The sequence below is a fragment of the Nicotiana tabacum genome, chromosome 12 (assembly GCF_000715075.1).
Source record: "Nicotiana tabacum cultivar K326 chromosome 12, ASM71507v2, whole genome shotgun sequence".
Taxonomy (NCBI): Eukaryota; Viridiplantae; Streptophyta; class Magnoliopsida; order Solanales; family Solanaceae; genus Nicotiana; species Nicotiana tabacum.
Genome location: NC_134091.1, coordinates 44289074 through 44305460, shown reverse-complemented (window position 1 = coordinate 44305460; position 16387 = coordinate 44289074). Strand labels below are relative to the sequence as shown.

General features: G+C 36.0%; 1 non-coding gene across 1 annotated transcript; it reads left to right on the top strand.

Moving 5' to 3' along the window:
• Window positions 1-1030: 1030 nt before the first annotated feature.
• TRNAY-GUA (transfer RNA tyrosine (anticodon GUA)) lies at window positions 1031-1122 on the top strand. Its single transcript is given in 2 exon segments — window positions 1031-1067; window positions 1087-1122. It is a non-coding gene; the product is annotated as a tRNA-Tyr (tRNA).
• The last annotated feature ends 15265 nt before the right edge of the window (window positions 1123-16387 follow it).

The window sequence follows — 16387 nt, the reverse complement described above, 5'->3', positions numbered from 1 at the left end:
AAAATACTCAATAGAGAATAGGATATGTGTTATGATGGAAATCATTTTTATGTGAAAATTATTTTTTAGTTTTTAGTCATAAAATAAGGAAAACATTTTCATCAAAAGAGGAAAAATGGCTCTCAACTTACCTTATAATTATTTTTTACTTTACATTTCATACTACTTGCTCTAATTAATTTTAGACGTTATTATTAATCTTTATTACTTAAAATCTTATTAAATGTTTTCTGATTTCGTTAATATTATTAATAATTTTTTAGATATATCTTTTTTTTATGAAAAAAATTGTAATTAACCAACCAAACCTAGGAAAAAAAATCATAAAAGATATTCTTGAAAAAAATATTTCCATTAAAAATGATTCCGTCATGCAACATATGTTGTACGTACACTCATATTTCTCAATTCACATTGATCAACTTTTCCAGTGAAATTCTTTCATTATTCTGCTTTGTTTCTGCTAGAAGAATAGAGACCAAATTCGAGATCATTGGCACTGGAATATTACCTATGACTGATGGTCAGCCGTCTACTATAAGATATCAATTATTTATACAATTTTTTATAAATTGATGTATTTGTTAAAGAGAAGACTGCTGTATATGGTTCGTTGGAAATTAACCATTTTAAAATGTGTTCTGCCCTTGATATTGTCTGATTTTTTTCTTTTCTTTTTTGTTTAAAGAGCGATCTTTCTCAAGTTGAAGCAACAAAGAATAATCATTGGAACATAACATTTACCAAGAAATTTAAGTTACCTTGATTTCTACAAAGTTTAAAAAGGTTTACAAAACCATAGCATTTCTTAATATAACTCCTCATCATTAAGTAGTATAGTTAGTTACTACCTTGATTTCTACAAAATAATTTAAAAGGAGCCTCAGCTAGCCTTTTTGTTCTTTAGGCTGATCTCAATCCACTACATTACCAGTCTTTTATACATTTGTTATTTGTATCGGAACTTGTGAACTGCTTCTCCGACCTTAGATCAGTTAATATAAATATGTGTTGCAGTAAAGTGTATCATCCGACCTTAGCTCAGTTGGTAGAGCGGAGGACTGTAGTGGGCAAAACCCTCAGCCAATCCTTAGGTCACTGGTTCGAATCCGGTAGGTCGGAAATATTTGTTTTTTTCAATTTTGTTTATTTTTACCACCCTTTTTTGGGTTTTCCACAAAAAATAAAAAAAATTAGAATTCACAAACCTTTATCAAGAATGAAATTAGAATGCCACGGTTGTTTATCCGGTGTAATAGTAAAAGAATTATTATATAATAAGTGGATTGTAGGGTTAATGATGAACATTTTGTACCCCTTTTTTTCTTTTTTCTTTTTTGGTCTTCCACACAGAAAAAAAAAAGGAAGATATAAACGAGCTTTTACGAAGAATGAAATTAGATTGGTAAGATTGTTTATCCGATAAATAATAATGAAATCATTATTATACTATGATCAATAATAAAAGAATTACTTAAATCTAATGGTATTTTTTATTTTTGTATAATTTAATCCACATATTGCCAATAAATATCGTATTATTTTCAAAGTTTATTTAAAGAAGTAATTATACCAATACAATCAACGCCAACTTATAATGGTTGGATATCAACAATTGGAAAGTCATAAAGCTTGGAAAAAGTATAAATGAGCTAATAATGGTTTACAAGTACCATCTTGTAGATGACCCTACGCCAACTGTCGGTGGCAAAATCACAAGCCAAAGTCCAAACGCAGAAAATAATAGATGGAGTAAAATAATACAGAGTACGTAGTAAAAAAAGGATTTAAATATAGAAATTGCACATTGTCTAACACATGACTCAGCTGAGTGTCGGCAGATTCCAAATTAGAAATCTACTGATTCCCACAAAATAGGTCCCCCCAAATATATTTTCATTTTCGCAATGTACGATTCACAATCTTGTTTTGCATATTTTAATTTCTAATCTTAGAAACATTCATCAAATAAGACAAGTTGTTATTACTTTGAATGAGACTGGTTCTTCTAAATTTCTCTACACACTCAAAATTATGGTACAAAAACTATAGGCCAAGAAAGGAAATTAAGTCTTTGTAGCCGAAAAGAAATAAAAGATAGGAAAATGACTTGGAAACCAATGCCTTGTAGTATCATTTATTGCTTGTCAAATTGATAGAAAAGTTTGTCTGCATAACTTTTCTTTATTTTGATTATGATTATCCAATATCTGAAATTCGTTAGCAGATTGATTCGAATTCCTGCCGAATTAATCTATTAAAGAGATAAAAGTTCCCTATCAAGAAGTTATTTATTTCTTATGGTTCTAACCCCATAAATACGGTTAATATTATAGGAATCTCAATCTTCTCATCACAACTTATGTAGGTTAGTGTGTGCATAAATTTGATTCAGGCAGTGAATCCAAAGAAATGCATTATGTATATGTCATACTTCTTAGGTTAACAAGTAAAAGAACTTATTCACTTTTCATTAAACTAATAAGTGTATATAGTGCCAACATATACAGTTCCTAAAATGGGAAATATAACAATTTTCAAGTATTAGAATAAAACATTTTAAAATTCATGGGAAGGTTCATAATTAAAGAAAATAAAAACAAACTTAACTCCCTTCACTTTGTGACTAATATTACTCCTAAATTTGGTGTATTTATAGGGTACGACTGAATTTTTATTTGTCGCTACTCATTATCCCTATTAGTAGAAAAACATGATTATGTTGTTTTCTTTTAGAAATGAAACTCTATGTAGCTGAAATTCTAGTTTTATTAGAGTTGGCCTCTCTACAGCATTCTGCTCTTTTATTTTTTACGGACTTTTTTAATTATAATAAAGCAATTAAGAAGAAAACAAGGTTAAATGGCTTTTACTTATTTATTGTTAATGCGTCCTCGTGAGGAGGTGGGAGGCCTAAAATAAATGCAGCAATTGATGGTGTAACAAACTTCTTAACTTGATACCCCAAAGAATTTGATGTATTATGTATAGAAATTGACTATGTCATCTACTTTTATTTGGAAGTAATGAAATCCCAATATTATTGATTTGTTATTTGTGCCTTTCAATTTTCATGAAAGCCAAGAGCAGTTAAGTGAGTGGCCAAAAAATAATTGTCATGCTAATTAAATTTCAAAAATAAATGGTGAACCTGGCCCTCACAAATATTCATCATTAATTATTTCAGATCGTCTAATTCTTCGACGTGCATGCATTTAGAAATAGTTTTTCTTTGTAAGTATTGAAACTAAAATGCAACTTTGTATCAGTTTTTAATAATTTTTAATATTCTTTGCTTGTTTATTTATGTATTTGCTATTTATTGTTCTGGTTGATGAAGGACAGTAGTAACTCCTGGCCAAACTAACTTGCAGCTTCTCTTGAATGCATTTGTACGTACCAATGCACTTGTTCTTCAGAAGAGTACGAATTATGATCTATATAATCCATTTTAAACTTAAAAACTGTACAAGACTTTACATTAATTGACGAAATCACAGATTAAATGTATTTTGCAATCGAAACTTTTGGTTCATGTTTCTACTATTGTGGATTATAGGAATAATATATCAAATTGTCGTGTATATCATCTTTGGAAGGGGTTACTTGATTTGTAGTTTAAATTATTGAAATTTTTGGAGAATATATTTCTAATACGTCTTTGTGGGTATTGAATACTGAGTAAATTTAATGAGCTCGGAATAGCTTAAGTTGAAAAGGCCGCACTCCTGATTCTAAAACTGTCCTTTTTATAATTCCTTTTAAGAGAATTTTTAATGTTGTTTATCCTCAAAAGAGGATAACAATTAAATTTGTTAGTGGTTATATGGACATGTAGATTAACTTCATACGAAACGATAAATTATATTGCAATTAAAATAAATAGTGATAAAATAAACAGCAAACCACACGAATTGTATGATTTCAATTTATGAATGCCAGCCACCCTTGAGTTGAATATACTTTTATTGACAGAAAAAAATATCAAAGAGTAGGAGCTTGAAAAATGTATTGCTTATGAGCGTATGTTATAATATCCTTCGTGGATTGTCAAGTCCTCTTTATATATTGAGTAAGACCTACCCCTTAGGGTATTATTTAATTGTACTATGAAAAACATAAGTGCTTGATTTTGAAGACCGTTGGTTCCCTTTTTGACTAATTCTGTGATTTCCGCCATAATGATCGGTTAATGACTAGAATTCTGGACCCTTGTCGGATGAGCTGCTAGAGCTTTCTTCTAGACCGTTAGAAACAGGATCGGTTACGCCTTCGGTAGACTGGAGGGCAAATATGATAATCTCGATGGTTAGTTTTGATGATGCTTTGGGTCCGATATTGAATATTATATTTCGCCCTCGGCTAACCATGTTGGATGTCAGATCGAACTTCGGATTTCGATTTTTACCCTATTACAGATGTACCGATCTTGGTCCTCCATTTCCCAAGCTCGATCGAACATCGAACTCGGTTTTACTCGTACACAAAAGTAAAACTCGAGTTGCTTCTTTTTACATATTTTCAGTAACCATTTCAGTAATTTTTCAGTTTCTGAAACAATTGAAAGAACTTTTTCTTGTGTTCGCTTGCTTCTTTGGTATTGTTTTCTTTTCATATGTCCTTGGGTGGAGCCTTTCGGAATTAGACTTTTTATCCTCAAAATAGAAATAAAGTCTGCATACACACTACCGTTCTTCTCCTTGTAGGGATTTATTAGATTTGTTGTTATTTGGTTAAAAAACGATTTTTCAAAAATTTAGAATTAAAAAATTGCAAAAAACGATTTAGTCAAACTTTGAAACAAACACGTTTAATTTTCAGCTACAATTTCCATCGTAGTAGATGTGCCCCATAATACACAAACTTTAGATGTTACAACCCAAATTCGCATATCATAGATCACGCCGTAAGGTAGTCGACGTAAATCCAAGAAGAGATTATCTTTGAGATGATAATAAGTTAATCCTATTGGTCTTAAACGATACAAGGGTGTATAAGAGTGGTTAACAAGTATTTGAAGTTAAGCTAATCAAGGATGTTGTAACCCGTATTTTCGGATAACACTAGAGGTGATTAACTGTCCCAAGAGGTCTTGTTTTAATGTATTTGAATCATATAATATCCGCATCATAAGTCTTGAAGTCAAGCGAGTTATGAAATAAAAGTCGATAAAAGTTGTCGCAACTTAGGTTTATAATTTTACTTAAACTTTAGGTCAAATGTTACTGCATTTTACTCCCAATGTGCTTGGAATTATGGGGTGATCTACCTATCAAATTGAAGATCTATGAGTCTAGTTTCCAACACATTAAACCGTTCGTCGATACGATCTCGGAATTGAGAGATATTCGCGTTTTCGCGAGTGTGCGCCAAGCTGCTCTCTATGGGGCCCACAAAGGCGGTTTAAGACATTTGGACATATATAAGATAACTCAACCCCGTTTTAAGTCATTATTTTTCAGTATATTCAGACCTTATAACCCTAAAAACAGTCTCTCAAGGTTCTCTCATGATCCAAGACCCAAACAAAGGGCAAACAACACAAATCAAATGTCGGGAATCCCGTGGTGCTAGTAAGTTTCTTGTTTTTCTTGTTGTTGCTGATTTTTGTGTTATTCCAGCTCATGTGGGAGGTTGTTTTAAGTGTTTTATGTCCTGTAAATACACCTTCAAGTTTTTAATATCAACCCTAGGTGATTTCAAGTCTTCTAAAGTAATTCTAGTGCCGAAAAACCCGAATTAATTGCTAGTTTCGCTTCCTTGTTCTTGTGGCAGAATTGAAGGGATATTTCGTGGAAAATTAAGGTCAAATTGGAGTTGTTCTTTCTGTTTAAAGGTAAGGAACCTGTTACTCGATATATATTTAAGATTATCCAAGTTGCAGCTAAGTCGTTGAAGCTAGAACTTGTGAAATATATATATCGAAAAGCTTGGTAGTAACGTTGTTAGTTGGTGGACTGTTTTGGAGGCTCAATATGATTATTAATGATGTTGTTTGGGCTGTTTGGTGATTGTATTGACTTGTGTGAAGTCATATAAATAGGGGAGGTGCTGTCCGTTTCATCGTAAAATAGGTTGCGGTCGATACATAATAGTTACGACGCTTAAACGATAATGATAGTGTCATTTCTTTTATTGTAGACTAAGGAGTCGTGATATTTGCATAGCTTGAGGTTGGGCAGTATATACAAGGTATGTGAGGCTATCCCCTTCATTCTTTTGCACGACTCCAATTGTACATAATGTAATGAACGAGCTCCCAAAGATACTCTACTCTTAGAAGCTAGCAGTACTTACATTGCTGCCCTTCTTATGAAACGATTGATATTGATGTTACTTCTCTTATTCTTATATTATCAATGTTGTTGGTAGTTCCTGATTCTTATAAGATTCTTGATGAAGAGTTAATCCTAATAACGTGTACGAAGGATACCGACCTTACGTCACTCTGAAAGGTTCAAAATGTGATTCCAATGAGTCCAGCATGCATCATATATATGTATCTATTTTACTCTACCGAGCCGCGCTATAGTTGGCCGGGTATGGCACCTATTGTGCAACCACTGATCAGTTGGGTTTTACCGAGCTCCACGTGGCCGGGTACGATTCTACCGAGCCCTATGATGGCCGGGTACGTTTTACCGAGCCTATTATGGCCGGGTACGATATGATGATGATGATGCCCACAAAGGCATATGTTTTAAACGTTTATGTATATATATATGTATGTATCATGTATTTCATGTCAGTAGCCCTCAGAGGTACCCAGATGTCATAGGTTGTATATTCCCTATCACTGTTTACATTATTGTTCTTACTTATGCTATTCTGCCTTACATACTCAGTACTTTATTCGTACTGACGTCCTTTTTATTTGTGGATGCTGCATGTCGTGCTGCAGGTCCTGATAGACGGGTAGACGCAGCTCCCCCATCACAGTAGGCTATCCGGTTCAGCGTTATTGGCAAGATCCTTTCTCCGGACTTGCCGTGGTCTTGGTATGCATTTTTGTTATAGACATTATGGGTATGTCGGGGCCCTGTTCCGGCAATGTTGTAGCACTTATGTTCTTTTAGAGGCTCATAGACAGGTGTCGACTCATGTATGGTTTGGAATGCCTTGTCGGCTGATTTTTGTTGTATAGTCTTTCATGGCACCATGGTAGCTCGTACCTTATATATAGTTTCTTGACAGTCTTGTCGTCCCATGTTACGTATGTTCATGACATTATCTTTCATTGTTGGATGTTCATGATCCATGTCTTTCATTTATATTGGTCTTGTCGGCCCTTAAAGATAATAAGGAAGGTTAGAAAATGTACGTTGGTGCTCGGCAAGTATGGCCCGGGTGCTAGTCATGACCCTCCAGTTGGGTCGTGACAAACTTGGTATCAGAGCAAGTCTATCCTAGGGGTTGTCTATGAGCCGTGTCTAGTAGAGTTTTGATTATGGATGTGTAGCGCGCCACATTTATAATCAGGAGGCTACATGACATCTAGGGTTGTTACCTTCTTCCTAAATCTAGATCGTGCGTAGAGTTGAGTTGTAAGTGTTCATATCTAATATTCACATTGTTTTCTTTCAGCGATGCCTTCGACTAGGAAGCAAGCGATTAGTAAACGGCTTGATACAGCTGTGGGCGAGGGTAACATTCAGGTGCCTCCAGCCATAGCAGGCCAAAGTGAGCCTCAGAGTGAGATGCCGTCTCATACCTCTCCGTCTCCTCCAGAGGATATTAGGAGGCACCCAGTACATCCAGTTCCACCGTCTGGCACTACAGACCACGATATGCGCAGTGCAGTGCAGTTGTTGACTAGCTTGGTAGCTGCTCAGGCTCAGAGGCAGAATACCGGTGTTGCTGATAAACCGGTTAGTGCGAGAGTTCGTGATTTTATTAATCTAGACCCTCCAGTGTTTACCGGATCAGATCCCAAGGAGGACCCACAAACATTTATTGATCAGGTTCATCGTACATTGCGGGTTATGCATGCTAGTGATACGGAGGCAGTAGAGTTGGCTTCTTATCGGTTACGGGATTTAGCGGTTTTCTGGTATGATAGTTGGGAGAGATCTAGGGGTCCGAACGCTCCTCCAGCCGTGTGGAAGGAATTTTCTGAGGCCTTTCTTCGTCACTACTTACCAGCTGAGATACGATGAGCTAGAGCTGATAAGTTCTTGAACCTTCGACAGGGTAATATGAGTGCATGAGGGTATAGTATATAGTTTGATTCTTTATCAAGGTATACTCCCCATATGGTGGCCGAGATGAGTGATAGGGTGACCACATCTGATAAATGAGTGCACAACAGCCTCCTTGGTAGAGGGCATGGATATTTCCCGTATTCAGGCTTATGCCCAGACCCTTCATGATCATAAGTCATATGCTAAGCTCTCTAAATGTGAATTCTTGCTGAACTCAGTAGCATTCCTTGGCCATGTGATATCTGATGCGGGTATTAGTGTCGACACTCAGAAGATCGATGCAGTGAAGAATTGGCCGAGACCTACAACACCGTCAGAAGTCCGCAGCTTCCTGGGGCTAGCAGGATATTATAGGCGGTTTGTAGATGGGTTTTCCTCTATATCAGCACCATTGACTAAGTTAACACAGAAAACTAAGTTCTAGTGGTCTGATGCTTGTGAACATAGTTTTCAGGATCTAAAGAATCGATTGACATCCGCGCCAGTGGTCACTCTCCCAGAAGGAACAGAAGGTTATGTGGTATATTGTGATGCCTCAGGTATAGGTTTGGGGTGCGTATTGATGCAACGTGGGAAGGTGATTGCTTATGCATCAAGACAATTGAAGAAGCATGAAAAGAATTACCCGACTCATGATTTGGAATTGGCTGCAGTAATATATGCTTTGAAGATATGGCGGCACTACTTATACGGCGTCCATATTGACATCTACACAGATCACAAAAGTTTACAATACATCTTCAAGCAGAAGGAGTTGAATTTGAGGTAGCGTAGGTGGCTTGAATTACTGAAAGACTATGACGTCGAGATATTGTACCATCCTGGTAAAGCCAATGTTGTGGCAGACGCTCTCAGCCGTAAGTCAATGGGAAGCTTAATACATATTGAGGCAGGTAGACAAGGGTTGACCAAAGAGCTTCACCAGCTGGCCAATATGAGAATCAGATTGTTGGACTCTGATGACGGAGGTGTTACTGTACAGAATACAGCAGAATCATCTTTGGTAGCCGAGGTAAAAGCACGGCAATATGAAGATCCTACCTTAGTAAGATTGAGAGAGGGAATTCAGCAGTGTAAGATTACAGCTTTCAAGATCGGAGGAGATGGGACACTGAGATACCAGGGCCGATTATGTGTGCCTAGTGTGGCAGGGTTGCGAGAGAAGATTATGATTGAGATTCATCAGTCCCGATATTCTATCCATCCTGGCTCGACAAAGATGTATCATGACGTTAAGGAGCAGTATTGGTGGGACAACATGAAGAAGTCTATTGCAGAATTTGTAGCCCAGTGTCCTAATTGTCAACAAGTAAAGATCGAGCATCAGAAACCAGTGGATTGATTCAGAATATAGAGATTCCGACCTGGAAATGGGAGGTGATTAATATGGACTTCATTATTGGATTACCTCGCTCTTATCATAAGTTTGACTCCATTTGGGTGATAGTTGATCGACTTACAAAATCTGCCCATTTTCTACCAGTTAAGACAACTTACACGGCTGAAGATTATGCGAAGTTGTATATCAAGGAGATTGTTAGGCTTCATGGTGTGCCGGTATCTATTATATCAGACCGAGGAGCTCAATTTACGGCTAACTTTTGGAGGTCTTTTCAGAAGGGTTTAGGCACACAAGTAAATCTCAGCACTGCATTCCATCCGCAGACTGATGGACAGGCTGAACGTACCATCCAGATGCTTGAAGATATGCTACGAGCATGTGTTCTAGATTTCAAGGGGAATTGGGATGACCATCTGGCACTTATAGAATTTGCCTACAATAATAGCTATCATTCCAGTATTAAAATGGCCCCGTATGAGGCACTGTATGGGAGGAGATGTAGATCACCAGTTGGATGGTTCGAAGTCGGTGAGACAGAATTATATGGGCCAGATTTGATTCACCAAGCCATTGAGAAGGTGAAAGTGATACAAGAGCGACTGAGGACGGCACAAAGCAGGCAAAAGTCTTATTCCGACGTCCGACGTCGTGATCTGGAATTTAAGGTTAGTGATTGGGTTTTCCTAAAGATCTCGCCGATGAAGGGTGTTATGCGTTTTGGGAAGAAGGGTAAGTTGAGTCCGCGGTATATTGGGCCGTACAAAATTCTTCGACGAATTGGACAGGTTGCTTACGAGTTAGAATTGCCATCTGAATTGGAATTTGTCCACCCGGTATTCCATGTATCTATGTTGAGGAAATGTATTGGAGACCCTTCTCGGGTCATCCATATCAAAGATGTACAAGTTACAAAGGATCTATCATATGATGAAGTGCCAGTGGCTATATTAGATCGACAAGTCCGCAAGCTGAGAACAAAGGATGTAGCTTCCGTGAAAGTATTATGGAGGAACAAGAATATAGAAGAAATGACATGGGAAGCAGAAGAGGAGATGAAGTCTAAATACCCTTACCTATTCCAGAGTGAGGATAACGAGGATGCCGGGGGAAAGAAGGACGCATTATAAGGTGAAACGGCTCTATGAGATAAGCAATAGCTTGTGAATACTCTTTTTTTAATACAAAATGGTGATATGCAGATAATGTACATATCCATAATGCTTTGTATAGTCTTGTATGGCAATAGGTTGGGTTTAACTGCTTGCAAGTTTGGCTAGTGTCCATTTTATAAGGGAAACTCAGCCGGAAATCTCCATCGGAATCCACGATGAGTTAGACACCCCATAAACCCTTACATTCGAGGACGAATGTTCCTAAGGGGGAGAGGATGTTACAACCCAAATTCGCATATCATAGATCACGCCGTAAGGTAGTCGACGTAAATCCAAGAAGAGATTATCTTTGAGATGATAATAAGTTAATCCTATTGGTCTTAAACGATACAAGGGTGTATAAGAGTGGTTAACAAGTATTTGAAGTTAAGCTAATCAAGGATGTTGTAACCCGTATTTTCGGATAACACTAGAGGTGATTAACTGTCCCAAGAGGTCTTGTTTTAATGTATTTGAATCATATAATATCCGCATCATAAGTCTTGAAGTCAAGCGAGTTATGAAATAAAAGTCGATAAAAGTTGTCGCAACTTAGGTTTATAATTTTACTTAAACTTTAGGTCAAATGTTACTGCATTTTACTCCCAATGTGCTTGGAATTATGGGGTGATCTACCTATCAAATTGAAGATCTATGAGTCTAGTTTCCAACACATTAAACCGTTCGTCGATACGATCTCGGAATTGAGAGATATTCGCGTTTTCGCGAGTGTGCGCCAAGCTGCTCTCTATGGGGCCCACAAAGGCGGTTTAAGACATTTGGACATATATAAGATAACTCAACCCCGTTTTAAGTCATTATTTTTCAGTATATTCAGACCTTATAACCCTAAAAACAGTCTCTCAAGGTTCTCTCATGATCCAAGACCCAAACAAAGGGCAAACAACACAAATCAAATGTCGGGAATCCCGTGGTGCTAGTAAGTTTCTTGTTTTTCTTGTTGTTGCTGATTTTTGTGTTATTCCAGCTCATGTGGGAGGTTTTTTTAAGTGTTTTATGTCCTGTAAATACACCTTCAAGTTTTTAATATCAACCCTAGGTGATTTCAAGTCTTCTAAAGTAATTCTAGTGCCGAAAAACCCGAATTAATTGCTAGTTTCGCTTCCTTGTTCTTGTGGCAGAATTGAAGGGATATTTCGTGGAAAATTAAGGTCAAATTGGAGTTGTTCTTTCTGTTTAAAGGTAAGGAACCTGTTACTCGATATATATTTAAGATTATCCAAGTTGCAGCTAAGTCGTTGAAGCTAGAACTTGTGAAATATATATATCGAAAAGCTTGGTAGTAACGTTGTTAGTTGGTGGACTGTTTTGGAGGCTCAATATGATTATTAATGATGTTGTTTGGGCTGTTTGGTGATTGTATTGACTTGTGTGAAGTCATATAAATAGGGGAGGTGCTGTCCGTTTCATCGTAAAATAGGTTGCGGTCGATACATAATAGTTACGACGCTTAAACGATAATGATAGTGTCATTTCTTTTATTGTAGACTAAGGAGTCGTGATATTTGCATAGCTTGAGGTTGGGCAGTATATACAAGGTATGTGAGGCTATCCCCTTCATTCTTTTGCACGACTCCAATTGTACATAATGTAATGAACGAGCTCCCAAAGATACTCTACTCTTAGAAGCTAGCAGTACTTACATTGCTGCCCTTCTTATGAAACGATTGATATTGATGTTACTTCTCTTATTCTTATATTATCAATGTTGTTGGTAGTTCCTGATTCTTATAAGATTCTTGATGAAGAGTTAATCCTAATAACGTGTACGAAGGATACCGACCTTACGTCACTCTGAAAGGTTCAAAATGTGATTCCAATGAGTCCAGCATGCATCATATATATGTATCTATTTTACTCTACCGAGCCGCGCTATAGTTGGCCGGGTATGGCACCTATTGTGCAACCACTGATCAGTTGGATTTTACCGAGCTCCACGTGGCCGGGTACGATTCTACCGAGGCCCTATGATGGCCGGGTACGTTTTACCGAGCCTATTATGGCCGGGTACGATATGATGATGATGATGCCCACAAAGGCATATGTTTTAAACGTTTATGTATATATATATATGTATGTATCATGTATTTCATGTCAGTAGCCCTCAGAGGTACCCAGATGTCATAGGTTGTATATTCCCTATCACTGTTTACATTATTGTTCTTACTTATGCTATTCTGCCTTACATACTCAGTACTTTATTCGTACTGACGTCCTTTTTATTTGTGGATGCTGCATGTCGTGCTGCAGGTCCTGATAGACGGGTAGACGCAGCTCCCCCATCACAGTAGGCTATCCGGTTCAGCGTTATTGGCAAGATCCTTTCTCCGGACTTGCCGTGGTCTTGGTATGCATTTTTGTTATAGACATTATGGGTATGTCGGGGCCCTGTTCCGGCAATGTTGTAGCACTTATGTTCTTTTAGAGGCTCATAGACAGGTGTCGACTCATGTATGGTTTGGAATGCCTTGTCGGCTGATTTTTGTTGTATAGTCTTTCATGGCACCATGGTAGCTCGTACCTTATATATAGTTTCTTGACAGTCTTGTCGTCCCATGTTACGTATGTTCATGACATTATCTTTCATTGTTGGATGTTCATGATCCATGTCTTTCATTTATATTGGTCTTGTCGGCCCTTAAAGATAATAAGGAAGGTTAGAAAATGTACGTTGGTGCTCGGCAAGTATGGCCCGGGTGCTAGTCATGACCCTCCAGTTGGGTCGTGACATTAGACTTTATTAAGTATGGAATTATAAAATTGATTCGAATAAAAGAAGATTTTTTTTGCAACTTGTTGTATTTAGAGGCATATCTAAGATTTTAAGAGCGTGAGTGCACCATTATGTTTAGATAAATGCATGATTTGACAATATAATTATTTTTACGATAAACTAAGTTGACGAGTTTATATTCTCAACGAGTTTTCATACTTTAAAAACTATGAATAATAGCATCATTACTTACCGTTTTAAATATCTTATGTTATACTATAGCAAGCTAAAAATCATTAAAAATTCTTCATCCATCCAATTACATAGACAATTTTATATACTTCTATCTTCCCGTAGATATGTGATTTGCATTATTAGTTTTTTTATTATAATGGGAGTTTAAGATTAATTTATTTTTTCCGATACTTCATTTCTTGACAAAATGTAAACTTGTTTTAGAGATTAATTAACTTTCCAATTTGAAGTTCTCTTTTTCAATGAACACTTACAACCTAATATTATTGGTAATGATCTTCAATAGAGAAAATCGACGTGGGGGGCAAAGGTGCACTCACTAACCATGGGTTCACAAAAGTGATCACTTCAAAAGTCTAGTAAAAAGTGAAGTGATCACTTAAACATAGGTTTACACATGCTTATTTAAGAACAAAATTAGAAAAATACAAGCGCTCTAGAGAGGGGAGTATTGATTCACGTAAATCCACCCCCTCCCATATAGATCCGCCATGGTTGTGTCATGTCATATCATTCGCCAAAGAATTTAAGCTATGGGGTTGGTGATATTTTATAAATTTTTCGAGTCATCAAATTAATAGTATCTTTGGCCAAGTTTCGAAAATTTATTTATTTTAAAAAGTGTTATTTCTAAAAATATTTTTCAAAAAAATACTTTTGATGAGAAGTAGTTTAATGTTGTGAAAATGACACTGTATAGCCGCTCTCAAAATAATAGTAAAAAAATATCTATTTTTTGTATATATATACATTTTGTATGTTATATAAAAAATTTATACAACATATTTTGTATGTTATATATACATTTTGTATGTTATATAAAAAATTTATACAACATATATATACATTTTGTATTTTGTATGTTATATATACATTTTTTGTATATTTTTTGAGGAAAAATTAATTTTTTCTGCTTCTCAAAAGTTACTTATGTTCTACTCAAAAATATTTTTTCCTTCTATAAATGCTTAGCCAAACCGTTTAACTTTAGAAAAAGTATTTTTGACCCAAAAAATATTTTTGGCCCAAAAGAAGTTTGGCCAAACACGATATAAGTTGCCATGCAAAAACAGATACTAATACTTAATTAGCAAAATATAGGGGCACCTTAGTCTTTCAATACGATTTCCCCCCACTTTCCAAATTTATCAAAATTGGATCGCCAATATTTTCCCGCCATTTTATTCAAGTCCAACAACTTCCTTTGACCTCGAAATTCTCATCTCTCGCTCTCTATCTTTCATCAGCCGTGTCTAAAATGGTAAAAGCAACCAAATCAAGTATATTAGCATAGTACACAAGTACATACCAAAAAGACAAAGCAAAATCGAAAAATCTGAAAAAGTAAAAAACAGAAAAACTCAAGATTTTCCAACTTTATGACGTCATAATAGTAAAGGGCCCCAAATAAGGACAACGTAGTAGCTGTTGCTTGACAGCTAATGAAAGCGACACACCAACATCACTCAAAAGGTTTTCACTAAGCTAAGCTCTTTGCTCTTGGACCCACGTTAAGAAACGTGGAGCACTTCTGATCGTTAGATTATTATCTTATAACCGTTGGATCATTCTGTCGGCGATGTGAAGTGGGTGGACTGGATATTCGGGCACCACGTTCATGGGCTGCCGCTTGTGGGACCTACACAGTTATCCAATTTTTTTATTTTTATTTCTGTGTTTTGTTTTTAAAACATTTTTTTTGCCTTCCACCGACAAAACAAAGAATGTAATAGTACACGTAGGATTATGCCAGCTGTCAGAAAGTTCTTGTGGGACCTACTTTGAAAAACCTCTCGTGTTTTTCCTTTGTGATATTCATACGTGGTTAGATGTGATTGGTTATTTAAGATGGTTGTCCCAATCTAGTGTTTTAATCATTCGGTAAATGTGTTTTGCTTTTGCCTAATCAATTACTCAAATCATGATTAGTTTTTTTGCTTTTAATCTTTGACCTGAGCTAAGTTTTTCCACTTTACTCACTCACTCACTTATCCTTTTTTTTCTTCTTTTTGTTTGTCTTTTTCTTTAGAATTTACTTTGATAAATTTTCGATTATGAATTTTAATTTTTACAAAAGTAAACAAAGACTTGGGAATTGTACCTTTTTACTAGTACGAATCACTATTATGTTGCCTCTTTACTTTGATTCAAGTTTCACGATATTTATGATTTAGGATCAGTGGCATTCCATTTTGTAAATTCAGGCAATTGATATGACCATTCTCTCCTTCAAAAATCAATATCACACGAGTTCAAACGAAATTTGTAATAAATTAATTTTGATATTACACTTTTAAGTAGCACCATCTTTCAGTTGTACTTGTTACGCCAATGTACTTCTACGACTCTGTACAACATTATTCCTAGTTATGGTAGTAATGTAGGAATATTTGTCTTCCTGAAAAGAGGGCCATATTTCAACAACCAGTTCAATGAATAAATTGCTAGCTATTTTTTTCACACTTGCAAATAATTGCTACATACTCCTATTTCAACGCAGTTTTATCTTTAGAATTCTCGAAAAAACTTTTTTCTCAAGTATTTGTAAACGTAAAGTTGCACAAAAAAGACCTTCATAATAGAACTTATAATTTTGTAAATATTGATTTTAAATTGTATAACATGGGATGTTATAATGTCTCAACACCTAAACTTCATTATTTGCATTGCATCTCATATATATTTAAAAGATTTCTGATTTTTT